Source organism: Protopterus annectens, chromosome 12.part0 (assembly GCF_019279795.1).
Source record: "Protopterus annectens isolate FY-2018-M chromosome 12.part0, PAN1.0, whole genome shotgun sequence".
NCBI classification, from domain to species: Eukaryota; Metazoa; Chordata; order Ceratodontiformes; family Protopteridae; genus Protopterus; species Protopterus annectens.
The window spans coordinates 373649400-373663141 of NC_056746.1; the positions used below are offsets into that span (position 1 = coordinate 373649400).

Here is a 13742-nt window from a genome sequence, read left to right on the forward strand (position 1 = left end):
TATCCCAACTCAAAATAATCATTCCGTTAGTTAGTTACAATCATTATTTTTATTATTTTATAAACAATATATAAATATTATATTTATTATTTCTGACAAGAGTTCTCTGTAGGGAAGTTTTAAAATCTGCCAACTCATACTCGCAAAAAGCATGGTACCCTTTTATTTCTCTCTGTCCTATCACACCAATGGCACATTTGCTATCTACCTGGGTTGGAATGAATAAGAGCTGCTATAAAGAAAAAAATATGAAAAATGTTAATATGGTTGCTTTCTTATCTATTGTTTATGTGCCTATGTTTTAAAGGATAATTTAATAAATGTGTTTAAATAAGAAGTGTGATGAGAGGAATGTTAATCCAAGGACTAACTCAAATATTTCAAGTCTTCTGTAAGACAATAAAAATTTCCCTTCCACCAAGGAGCCACCGAACAGGATTTTGAAAAAGCAATGGCATGCAGGCTCCAAAAAGAAATAGAAAGCCTCTCAAAATCAAGGCCATTCCAATAAGTCATTGTGACTATTTGCCTCTTCAGGCTCCCCCACATTGGCAATCTTTCCCTTTCTCTGAGTCTTCATCTTTCTTTGTGGCACGAGATTGTTTTAGACAAATGGATTCCAAAAATTATTCACCAGGGGTACGCATGGCAATTATAATCCCCATCCCTCCTTTCTTGGGCATTCCTCCTTGCCCAGTAAACCAAGTCTCCTTGTTTGTCCAATTCTGTATCAAATATTCCAGCATGAAGTAACATAACTAGTGCCCACTTGCCAGGCAAATGGTTTTATTCAAATATTTTTCTGGCAATAAAAAAGAGAAGAATCTTGAATGCCTGTGCTAGACCTCCCCTTTCTAAATATCTTTGTCAAGCTTCCAAAGTTCAAAATGGCTATCTCTTCAGTACTTTTTCCTCTAGTCCCTTTACTAGTTTTTACAGTAAAGATAGACTTAAAAGATGCTTACCATCACATTCCCACTGGCAAACCTTTCAGACATTTCTTAAGATTTTCTGTTTCTTGCTTATATTATCAGCTCTTTGTCTTATGTTTTCAACTTTTTGCTGCCTCAAGAGTATCCACAAAGTGTCTTGCTTCAGCAATTGCTTATTGCAGACTTCAAGGCATAGGATCATAGGAAGTTACTAGGCTAATGGCACTAGGCCCTTACAAGCCTAGCCAAGTTCTACTCTTATTTCCACGATCAGCACCTAATGCCTGTGTCCAAGAGGAACACAGGTGGAACCCCCAGGGTGCATTTACAGGGTGAATTTACAGTTACCCATCCATCGTCCAGATTGCACTTGAAGAGAGCCAATGAGGTGCTCTGTTTGACATGAAGTGCGAGTCTGTTCCAAAGGTGCTGTAACCTCTGGGAGACAAATCTGTCCCTACAGCAGGGTCTCTTAATGTCATATACCAGGTTAACCTATGTGCCATATGACTTGTGGATATGCAGCATTTCCAATAAAGCAGGGTCAGAGGTTGCCTTATATGCAAGGCAAAGATCACCTCTGAGTAGCCTATATGAAAGTGACAGTGATTGATCACCATGTCTCCACAGTAGTAAGAAGGGCATTCTATATTGCTGAATACTGGGGTTATGATAGTTCTATTAAATGTGTGCAAACCTTTGATAAGATGTTTACTTAAATTCAGTCATATTTTCTGCCCATATTAACAGGTACAATTAACCTTTTGGACAGTACCAAAGACATAAGAAGGTTGCAGAATTTAAATAGGTATAGTATTGGTTACATATATCTTAGAGGCAAGACATGCTGAGGGTTTAAGGTATTTAATGATGACAAGAGGAAAAAATATTTTAGAAATCAAGATGGCTTCTTAAATGCTCTTTGAGAGCAAACTGCATAAGGTTTTACCTGGTCTAGCTCATCTCTGAAAAGATGAAATCCTTGATCATTATTTTCCACAGGAAATCACTACCATTGTGATTTCTAAGTGTGCACCAGTAGTGATTCCTTTCTTTCTTCCTGTTTACATGACCATGGAGATAACTGGGGGAATTCATAAATGTTTGAGATATGTACACCTTATGCACATATTTACCTTTCTGAATTTAGAGACAGCCCTAATATGGTGCTCCAGCAGGAAGACATGCAGCACTGCACAGAGCAGGCTCCGTGGGCATGCAGTACATTAATGAGGCAGTCCAGGGGATGGGCATATATTAAATAGCCATGTTCTCTCTCTCTCTCTCTCTCTCTCTCTCTCTCTGTATCTCCTACAACCACTGTGTGCTTTTGTGTAAATCATCACAGCTGGTCCTACCACATTATGGTAGTGAGCAAAGCTAAAAGGCCGTGGTCATCCATCATGGAAGAAGAAAATAATGGGGGGTTTAGTGGTAAGGTAGGGTCGGGAGGTGTGGAAGTCAGTAGTGGCATTAGTGAGGGGGTCAGGCAGGTGTTTACATGTGTGTGTGTGTGTGTGTGTGTGTGTGTGTGTATGTTTCATGTGCATGTGTGTGAGTGTGGGCTGGGGTGCTTGTCATACCTCCATGCACCCCTAGACTAACAAGAGAAGTCTACAGCATTGGGTGAGGGACCACTAGCCACCAAGGCTACTACACTTTTGCCATAACAGCACCCAAACTAGTATGGGAATGTGAGGGTGGGGGAACACTAGCCATGAAGGATACTACAGTTGTATCACAGGATCATAGGACCACTAGCCACCAAGGCTACTACACTTTTGTCATAACAGCACCCAAACTAGTATGGGAATGCAAGGGCGGGGCAACACTAGCCACAAAGTATACTACAGTTGTATCACAGGATCATAGGATCTTAGGAGGTTACTAGGCTAATAGCCCTTAGGCACTTACAAGCCTAGCCAATAGTTTATCCCCAAAAAAAGAAACATCAGTCAGCACCTGCAGCCCCTGCCAATGAGGGACACAGGCGGAATCCCTGGGATAAATTTGTGGTTTCCCATCCACACATCAAGGTTGCGCTTGAAAATGGTCAGCAAGGTACTCTGTTTGAAGTGTATGGGAAGTCTATTCCAGAGACATGGCAGCCTCTGGGAGACAAACCTGTCTCTCCAGCAAGTTTTACCGATGTGGCATATTAGATTTAGGCTTTTTGAGTGGGTAATGAGCGAGGAGTTAGACTTACAGATATGAAGCATCTCTAGCAGGGCAGGGTCTGAAATTGCCTAGTAGGCGAGACACAAATCACCTCTGAGCAATCAGTAAAATGCTGAGTAGAGTGATAGTGATTTGAGCCTGTCCACATAGGACAGGTGTTAGAGGCCATGGATTCTCTTTGTAAGGTATTTTTGTGGCCTTTCCAGTTGGTGCAGGTGTTTGGAGAGGTACATGTGTCATAATAATGCCTAAACCAGCACAGGGATAGGGGGTGTGGGAACAAGTAGCCACCAGGGAATACTCTAAACTCTTGTCCCTTAATGAGAAACTAATATGGGAATCAGGGATGGGAGATCCACTAGATACCAGGGAGTACTATAAACTCTTGTGCCTTAATAGCACTTAAAATAATACAGGGATCTGGAGTGGTGGGAACTATTAGAGACCACAGATATGTCTTGCAATATGGCACTGCAGTTTTCTGTGATGCCACGAAAGGAGACAGCAGAAAAGAGCAGACAACTCAGGGAAAGGTACAGGGACTGTGGTGTGCTTGCAGGCGCATGCGTGGATGTGTGAGAGTGTGCGTGCAGATGTGTGTTTGTGTATGTATGTGTACTTTGTGTGGGATAGTGACTGGAAGGGGAGGGATTACTATGCTTACATGATGTGGCCACAGCAGCTAATTACCACAACGGGCAGATCAGCACTGATCTACACTTCATGGTAGCTAACTGCAATTCAGAGATGTGCAAATGAGCTGAAAATGAGGTCTGTCCTTGTCATGGTTTACAAATCTGAATTGCAAAATTCTGCATCATGGGAGCATGACCTATGGCTTGCTTTATGCACTTACATTAATCCTCAGGAATCAGTCTGTCTTTCTGTATGTATATAATATATATATATATATATATATATATATATATATATATATGGATCTATCTTACAACGTCGACAAGTCAAAACGCCGAAAACGAAATCACCGACACCACATAACCGACATTTCACAAACACGAAACCTCACATGCCCGACACACCATAATCCCGACAAGCAACAAACAAAACAAATCCCCGGTCCAAAAAGCACACACACAACACAAGCACACCAAAATCCTTACAAACCAACACTAAACCTCACATACACAACTACCTACAACCTTAACCCAAACCCTAACCCTAAGGTCCGCCACTATCGCACACTCACCTAACCCGCCTAACCCTAACTCACTTAACCCCCTAACCCACAAACTATCACAGTCGCACACTTACCTAGCCCGCCTCTAACCCTAACTCACTTAACCCGCCCCTAACCCACAAACTATCACAGTCGACACTTACCTAGCCCGCCCCAACCCTAACTCACTTAACCCGCCCTAACCCACAAACTATCACAGTCGCACACTTACCTAGCCCGCGCCCTAACCCTAACTCACTTAACCCGCCCCCAACCCACAAACTATCACAGTCGCACACTTACCTTACTCGCACCCTACCGTCCGTCACTACCGCATACATCCACAGCCTTTTCCCATGTCGATGTTCTCAGCGTCGGGGTTTTGGTCCGTCGGTCTTCTCCGTTTTCGATCTTCTGGCGTCGGTGTTCTCGCTGTCGGCGTTCTGACTTGTCGACGTAGTCAGATAGAACCATATATATATATATATATACATACACACACACACACACACACACACACACACACACACACATATATATATATTTACAGATCAGGAGTGTGGGGCTTTCATCCCCTGCAAAAACTATTTTTAATTTTTTTTTTTAATTTTTCCATTGGGTTGATTTAAGACCAGTTGTGTTTAATCAGCTGATTCCTTGTTGAGTTGCTGAGTTATAGTGAAAGCATCAAGCCATATAATGGAAACACATCTACTATTACCATACTGTAAGGTTTAAAATGACAACAAAATGTGATAAGTATATTGCATAACCTACTCTACTCTTATGGAGTAAGTTATGTTTACAGATAAAAATATCATCTGACCTTAGTTTAAACACAAATTACATGAATGAAAGGGGATTAAGAAACTTTACAGTAATTGAATGCAGTATGCATTTCCAGATAGAGGTGAGCGGAGAAAGCAGGTATAGTTTGATCTTATGAATTTATGAAATACTACTGCACAGAGACGGTAGTGGGACTCTGAAACACTATTAGCCACAGGATTAAGGTGCAGTTCAGTGGCGGAACAGTCAGTATATAGTATATAATGTATAGTACATAATACAGGGAAGTACTGGAGTAGTTGCAAACTTCTGGTATACATAATAAATTATAGGTCCATATGTAAGCACAAGGCAAACAGTCTGCACACCATTTCAGGCCTAGCCAATACACCCTACTCAAAATTTCACTCTAGCCTCAAGGAGGGCAAGATAGGATAGACTGGAAGGGATGTTGAGGTTGCCCATCCAATTACCTAGGTTTACTTTGAAGGTGACAAGGGTGCTACTCTGCTTGACATGTAGTGGAAATTTTTCCATAAGTGAGGGAGACGGAATATGAATCTATAAACAAAATACATAAAAATATATAATTTATACATTTATATATTATTTATATATAATTATATGATTATAAGTAATTATAGAAAACACACACTTTTTTCATGCTGCTATTACCATGTAGTATTGGTATAATTCCCCCACTTACCATACTGGTGGACATTCATGCACCCTCATGCACACACCTGCACACTTTTATACATTATTATATAAACATGTTTTGGGGCTCACAGTTTTGTTTTTTTGCAAAGCACTGACATTTTTTTCTAGCTGTTAATTACTTAGTTTGCCATGGTGGTGCAGCGGTTAGCGTTGTCGCCTCACAGCAAGAGGTTTTCCCATTCGATTCTTGGCTGGAGTGCCTTCTGTGTGGAATCTGCATGTCCTCTGTGCAGTCGAGTGACGTTAAAGACATGCAGGTAGGTGCGAGCATGAATGGGTGTGCCTTCTTACAAAGTTGGGCGTCAGGCTGGCAACTTAGCACTGTAAAAATCCACTGCCAATCATTAGCGGACCGGAGTTCCGCTGTGTTGACCCCTAACTGGGAAAAGCTGAAAGACATTACTAATTATTTAGTTTTTTATGCACAATAATACACATGGATGGATATTTACTAAAGGATATTATTAGACATATGTACTTTTATATTTATAGTGTTTTAAGTAGATTATGTTTATGATTAGATAGCTATGTGTTTTTTTCTTGATTTTAGTTCCTGTCACAGATCTGAGGAAGGCTTTATTATGTAGCCCAGGCGGGTATGACCCTAGCCCTGAGCAGCATCCTACCATCACCCAGAATGACACCACAGTACAAGCAGAAAATGATTGATTTCAACAATTGGCTAAGTTTCTGGTGTCATTCTAAGGGGATCCAGTATCTGTTTGCCTGGGATGACATGACTGACAGACCTTGATGCTTTGCCAGAGATGGCTTGGATCTGTCACCCCTGGACTTCCGGATACTGGGCAAGTCTCTTGCCACCCCTATAGTGCCTTTTTTCGGCAGTGTTCCAAAGACCAAATTACCACCATAACAGCTACAAACAGATGCAATCTGAGGGTCATGCTGCTCAATGCTAGAAGTCTAAATCTCAAAATGCACTCGCTTGAAACACTCCTCAAAATGGAGAACATCGACATTTGTGCTGTAACAGAGATGTGGTTTAAAGCAGCAGAAAACACCCCTGCGCTACCAGGCTATAACTCATTCCACACCTTTTGGCGCCAGAACTTGCACCGAAGCTCCAACGGCGGTGGTGCTTCCATATTCATAAAGGATGCACACACCTCCAGACTGGTAGCCCAACATAATGCATCAGAGATACTTCAGGTGCAGCTAACATTGGGTAATACAGCGATTCAGGTTGCAGCCTGCTATAGGTCCCCAACCATGTCCCAAGACTGACACTCCACATTCCTAAGCACCCCGGAGAATATTAGGGTCCAGCCTAACACTCTCATACTGGGTGACTTCAACTACCCATCTATTAACTGGGAAAACTACCCGTGTACCAATACACTTGCCCAACATTTCCTGGAATTAATTAATTCCAATGCCCTGGACCCACTCGTTCTTACTCCCACTACAGGTAGCAACACCCTTGACCTGGTCATTACCTAACATGGGTGACTGTTGCTCTACACCAATAGTCAACTCCTCCCTGGTTAGATCCGACCACAGACTAATCACTTTGGAAATACACCCCCCCCCCCCCCGCAAAGGTAACCACCATGAAAAACTTCTCCAAAGCTAACTTTGGGCTCCTAAAAACAGAGGTGGCTAACTTCACGGCACCCATGCAAATGAAGAATAATTGCATGACCGCCGAATCATACACCAATGCACTGTATGAACATGTACACAAATGCATGGATCTCGCCATACCCAATAGAGCCAAGATGATCTCCAAAGAAAGGAAGCCAATCTGGTGGTCCCCTGCCATAAACAAACTCTACAACAGAAGGAGGAAACTGATGTGGAATAAGGTGAAGTCCCAAGACTGGAAAAACTTCCTTATCAGCTTCAACAAAAAGATGAGATCCCTCATCAAATCCTCTAAAGCTAGCTATGAAAACAGGATTGCAGCAGATAGTAAAGACAACCACAAGGCCTTCTATAATTATGTAAAGAATCTCTACAGCAATACCCAGATTTGCTCTGAGCTACTGCACAATGGTTTCTCCTATACCAGGCCAACAGATATTGCCAATATACTGGTTAACAGATTCAGTGCCAACTTTACCCCTCTCTCCCCCCAAAGGACCAGTCAAAATACCAGTAGATTACCAGGCACCCAGTATTACTGCTGCACAGGTTAAAACAGCACTATCCAAGGCCAAGAATACAGCTTCTATGGGACCTGACAATATCCCTGGCTGTGTTCTACATGAACTGCAGAATGAACTGGCACCTCACCTGTGTGCCCTGTTCAACCACAACCTCACCTCAGACTTTGTCCCTACCAAATGGTGCACTGCTACAGTCATCCCTCTCCACAAAAGAGGAGTGATTTCAGACCCTGGGAACTATCACCCCATTAGCCTGACAAGTCTGATATGCAAATCTATGGAACTCATCATCATTGACCTAATAAACAAGGATATAGGGAATCTCCAAACTCTGGATCCCACACAGTTTGGTTTTGTGAAGGGTAGATCATGCATGCTCAAGCTGGTTGACTTCTTTGAGTCACTCACCAGAGAGCTGTGGATGAAGGCAAGGTGGTTCATACAGGGTCTATATCATGTTGCTGAACTTTTAAAAGTTCAAACACCATACAGTCGACACCATATGTTCAAGCTTTAAAAGTTCAAAAACGTAATAAAAAAAAAAAACAAAAAAATTACCTGAAGGTTGTAAGCAGGGGGGCAAGCCCCCCTGCTCCCCCCATACCCCCCGCTACTTAAATATACCAACTCTGAGATTGCACTACATTGCAGGAAAGGGAAAGCTTCCCTTACGGAGATCTCCACTGAAATGTTTGAAATTTTACAAGTTCGAACATATGGTTTTGACCATATGATGTTTGAACTTGTAAAAGTTCAACAATGTGAATGGGACTCATTCATACAGCCTACCTTGATCTGGCCAAGGTCTTTGATACCATTCCCCACTCAGGAATCATAGAAAAACTCACTAATTTAGGGATCAACCCATATATCACTAAGTGGGTTGCAAAGTGGCTTACAGATAGAACCCACAGTGTGAAAGCAGCTGACTCCAAATCAGACTGCCACCCACTCACAAGTGGAGTCCCACAGGGTTTGGTCCTGGGTCCCCTCCTGTTTGGTATCTACTTCTCTGCAGTCCAGGCCAACATGAAGGGACTCTGTCTGACAAAGTTCACAGACAATTGCAAGTTGGTAGCTATTATTAACTCCGCAAGTGATGTTGACATCCTACAGAAAGACCTCACTGAGACCAACAACTGATGTCAGAACCATAGGTTCATAGGTAGGTACTAGGCTATCGGCCCTGGGGCCTATGCAAGTCCAGCCAAAAACGTACCCTGGCTTTTGCCACCCGAGAAAATTATTTTCCTGTGCCACTGTCGAGCAGAACCACAAAGGTGATCCCCGGGGTGAATTTCCTATTTCCCATCCAAGTTTATTCCAGAGTATGGGAAGTCTCTGGGACAGGAATCTGTCCCTCCGGCATGTTCTGTTTATTGTGGTGACAAGGTTTAGGTCCCTAGAGCGTGTAGCTCGGAGGGATTGGGATTTCTTTAAGTGGAGCATGTCCAACAGCTCTGGGTTTGACATAGCTTTGTATGTTAGACAGGGATCACCTCTGAGTAGGCGATATGCGATGGAGTAATGCTGGAGTTTTTTGAGACAGTCTGCGTAGGGCATCTGTTTGAGGCCAGTAATCCTCTTTGTGAGGTATTTCTGTGGCCTTTCCAATTGTTGTAGATGTCTTGTGAGGTACATACCAAAAGGGGCGTTGTACTCTATAATGGGTCTAATGAGTGATGAGTAGAGGGGAACAATGACCTCTTTTTTTCTGGATGAGAAACTTTTGTGATGAGGTGTGCCACATATAAGGATTTCCTGACTACTGTGGCGATGTGATTATCAAAGGAGAGACTACAGTCCACCTGTGTCTCAAGGTCTCTTATCACACTTTCGGTGTTAAGTATACTACTGCCTATATTGTAGTTCATGGGTACAGAGTTTTTACCAAAGGGGATGACAATGCACTTTTTGGCATTGAGCTTGAGGCCATGGCTTTGACACAAGGCATCTGTCTCAGTGAGGCCCTTTTGTAGGATGTCCACATCGTTAGGAGTTTTGATTATGGCTCCTAGTTTGGGTCTGTATATTTAGTGCCATTGTGCTGTAACTCAGAGTAGATCTGAGTGTTGCCGTTGAGATTCTTGACATAGCTATAGAATGCTTTGTGGTTGTCTTTAGAATCAGTGGTGATTTTGTTTTCATAACTAGCTTTGGAGGATTTTACCAGGGATCGCAGCTTCCTAATGAGGCTAACCAGGGAGCTCCTCCACTCATGGGATTTTACTCTCTTTTGCAACAGTTTCTTCCTTCTGTTGTACAGTTTGTTTAGGGCAGGGGATCACCAGATTGGCTTCCTTTTTTTGGAGGATAGCGTCTTGGTTCTGTTTGGGATAGCACAATTCATGCACTCATGTAAGTGCTTATAAAGTGCAATTGTGTAGGATTCAGTAGTCGTAACTGTATTGTCCATCTGCATGGGTGTCATGAAGTTCACCACTTCTGTCTTAAGAAGCATGAAGTTGGCTTTGGAGAATTTTTTTACCATGGTTTCCTTAATGGGGGGGGGGCAGGATATGGATATCTAGGGTAATTAGCTTATGGTCGGATTGGACCAATGAGGCGTTGACTTCAGGTGTGGAACACCGGTCACTCATGTTGGCAATGACTAGATCTAGGATATTGTTGCCTCTGGTGGGGGTGTGGATAAGTTGATCCAGGGCATTGGAGTTTATGAATTCCAGAAAGCATTGAGTGAAGGAGTTGGTACATGAGTAGTTTTCCCAGTTAATGGTGGGGTAGTTAAAATCGCCCATTATTAGGGTGTTTGGATGAACTCTAATAATTTCCAGTACATCAAGAAAAGAGGAGTGGGAATCCAGGGGCATGGTGGGTGATTTGTAGCAAGCTACAATTTGGATTGCAGTTTTGCCCAGAGTTAGTTGCACTTGGATAACCTCAGCTGCATTATGCTGAGCAACTAGCCTGAAGGTGTGGATATCCTTAATGAATATGGACACACCTCCGCCTTTGGTGTTCCGGTCCAGGTTACATGGCCGAAAAGTGTGGTATGAGTTATAGCCTGGTAGTGCAGGCTTGCTCTCTGGAGCCTTGAACCAGGTTTCAGTCACTGCACAGATATTGATGTTCTCCATTTTAAGGAGTGCCTTGAGTGAGTGCATTTTGAGATTTAGACTTCTAGCATTGAGTAGCATCACCCTTAGTTTTGCTTGCCTGTTGCTGTTACGGTGGTGAATTTGTCATTTGAACCTTGCCTAAAAAAGGCACTATAGGGGCGGCAAGAACCTTGGCCAGTATCTGGAATCCCAGGGGTGACAGGTGCAGGCCATCTCTGGCAAAGCATCATGGTCTGTCGACCATGTCATCCCAGGCAGACAGATACTGGATCCCTTTAGAATGGCACCAGAAGCTTAGCCAATTGTTAAAGTTAATAATTTTGTCTTTGTACTGCAGCATCATTCTGGGTGATGGCAGAATGCTACTCAGGGTTAGGGTCATACCTGCCTGGGCTACAAGATCGGAGAGCTCTTCCATGTCTCTTTTCATGTAGTCCAGGGAGGTATGTCTCAGGTCGTTCACACCAACATGGACAATGACAGAGTCATATTTGTACTTATTGTGGAGTGACCTGAGTGCGTGGGTTATGTGGTGGATCCTGGCACCCGACAGGCAGCTGACAGTAACCTTCTCCTTGTTTAGCCTGGTGAGTGGGACATCAGTGTGCCTGACTATAGAGTTGCCTATGACTAGTGTGTTGGGTACGTTGTTTTGCCTTATTGGCTGTGGTTGAGTGGTACACTGAGTCTGCAGGCTATGTGTCATTTGGGTTGTGTTGGGGGGTGGAGGTTGCTTGCATTTCTGCTTTGGAGGTCTCTGTTGCTTGAGCAGATTATTATTGAGAGCCTTCGCGAATGTTTTTGTGTTTCTATGTGTGGATTTTGGTGGTGTAGATTTAGTGAGACTATGTGATGAGTGTGGTGTGGTGCAAGTGTTTACCTTCTCCTCTTGACTGTCAAGTTCAGTCTTGATTGGAGAGAACTTTACCTCCAGTTTGGCTAGATAAGTGCATCTCTCACAGGTTGTAGTGTTGGGTGGTAGGAGGAGTGGGTTGTCTGTGTACATGAGGCAATTTCTACATTGCCCCAAGATGCCCAGATTCATGAGATAGACAGGAGAGAACACTGGGAGCTGACCCTTGGACATGCTTGAATAAAAAAATATTTTTCTCTAGATAAGTGAGGAAAGTGAGTACAAGAGTTGTTTTTTCTCTAAGCACGTGAGGAAAGTAAGGACCAAAACTGTTTTCCTCTAGGTTATGAGGAAGGTTGAGTGATGTAGTAATTAGTAGGTTATTTAGTGCTTACAAGTTCTGAACAAGTGCTGATGACAAATAAGCAAACTGAAGTGCTAAAACTAAGAATCTGTGTCTGGACTAAACTAGTTACAGGAAAGGGGGCAAACAAGTGCAAATTCGGGCTTTTAAATCAGAAAGTTGAGAGAGATGGAAAAACTGCCCAAACGGCCAATAACTACAATTTCTGGGCCAGAACCACTCCTTATGTGGTAGATAGGTTACCTAGTGCTTATCACTCCCACTGATAATCTAGAAGGCTTCCCTCCAACACAGAAAGCTAGGGGGGGGGGGGCTCAGAAGCTTACATACAGTCCTGGATATAGCAAATCTGAATCTGGACTGCACTAGTTACAGGAATGGTATTTATATATATATATATATATATATATATATATATATATATATATATACAGAAAAGTAGCTAAAACAGCAGTAAAAACAATTCAAATGCAGTGCAAGCTAACATACTTAAGTATGTAGCAATGTTAGACCAAACAGTTTAAAAAATGCAATTAAATTAAAAATTACTAAAAACAAGTGCAGAAGGAGTCTATTAGGTAGAATGAGGTAAAGAGATGGGACTGGGGGAGTATCCCAGATCAAATCTACAGTGGGGGCGGGCAACTGCAAAAGCCTCTAAATTTAAACAACAAGACAGGAATAGGGAGGGTGGGTATGGGAAAACCAACACCTTCAGCACCTTCAGCTCAATGCCAAAAACTGTGTTGCAAGCCCTTTGAGAAAAAAAATCGGTTCCCATGAATTACCATATCAATAGTAGTCCACTGAACACAGAAGGCATTATTAGAGATCTGGGAACACAGGTTGACAGCAGCCTCTCTTTTGACCACCACATTGTCACTGTGGTCAGAAAGTCCTTCTGTGTGGCACATCTCATTAGTAAGGGCTTTGCATCCAGGAAGAAAGGGTCATTGTCTCTACTCTTCCCTCATTAGGCCAATCATTGAGCACAATTCCTCAACTGGAGAGGCCGCAAAAATACCTCACAAATAGGATCCTAGGCCTTAAACACTTGTCCTATATGGACAGACTCAAAAAACTCCTACTATTCTCCATCTAATATTGCCTACTGAGAGGGAGTCTTTGGTTGACTTACAAAGCCATGTCTGACCCGGCTCTGTTAGAAATGCTACATCTAAAGAAATCCCAATCCCTCCACACTCCAGAGACCTCTACCTCATTACCACAATCGACAGAACATGCTGAAGGGACAGGTTCATAACCCAGACTGCACATGCTATGGAACATTCTTCCCATACATGTCAAACAGAGCAACTCACTGGTCCTCTTCAAGAGAAATCCTGATGAGTGGATGGGAAATAGAAAATTCACTCCGGGGATCACTCTGGTGGCTCTACTCGGCAGAGGCACTGGGAACTAAGGTCGGGTGGCACGATGCCAGGGTAATCCCATGGGCTAGGCTTGTAAAGGCTCCAGGGCCATTAGCCTAGTACACACCTATGAACCTACTGCATCAG

At 42.9% G+C, this 13742-nt stretch overlaps 1 protein-coding gene across 1 annotated transcript in view; it reads right to left on the reverse strand.

The window, feature by feature from the left end:
- The window catches only part of LOC122816166 (protein disulfide-isomerase A2-like), a 209249-nt gene that overhangs the window by 25387 nt on the left and 170120 nt on the right, over positions 1 to 13742 (reverse strand). The window lies entirely within an intron of this gene.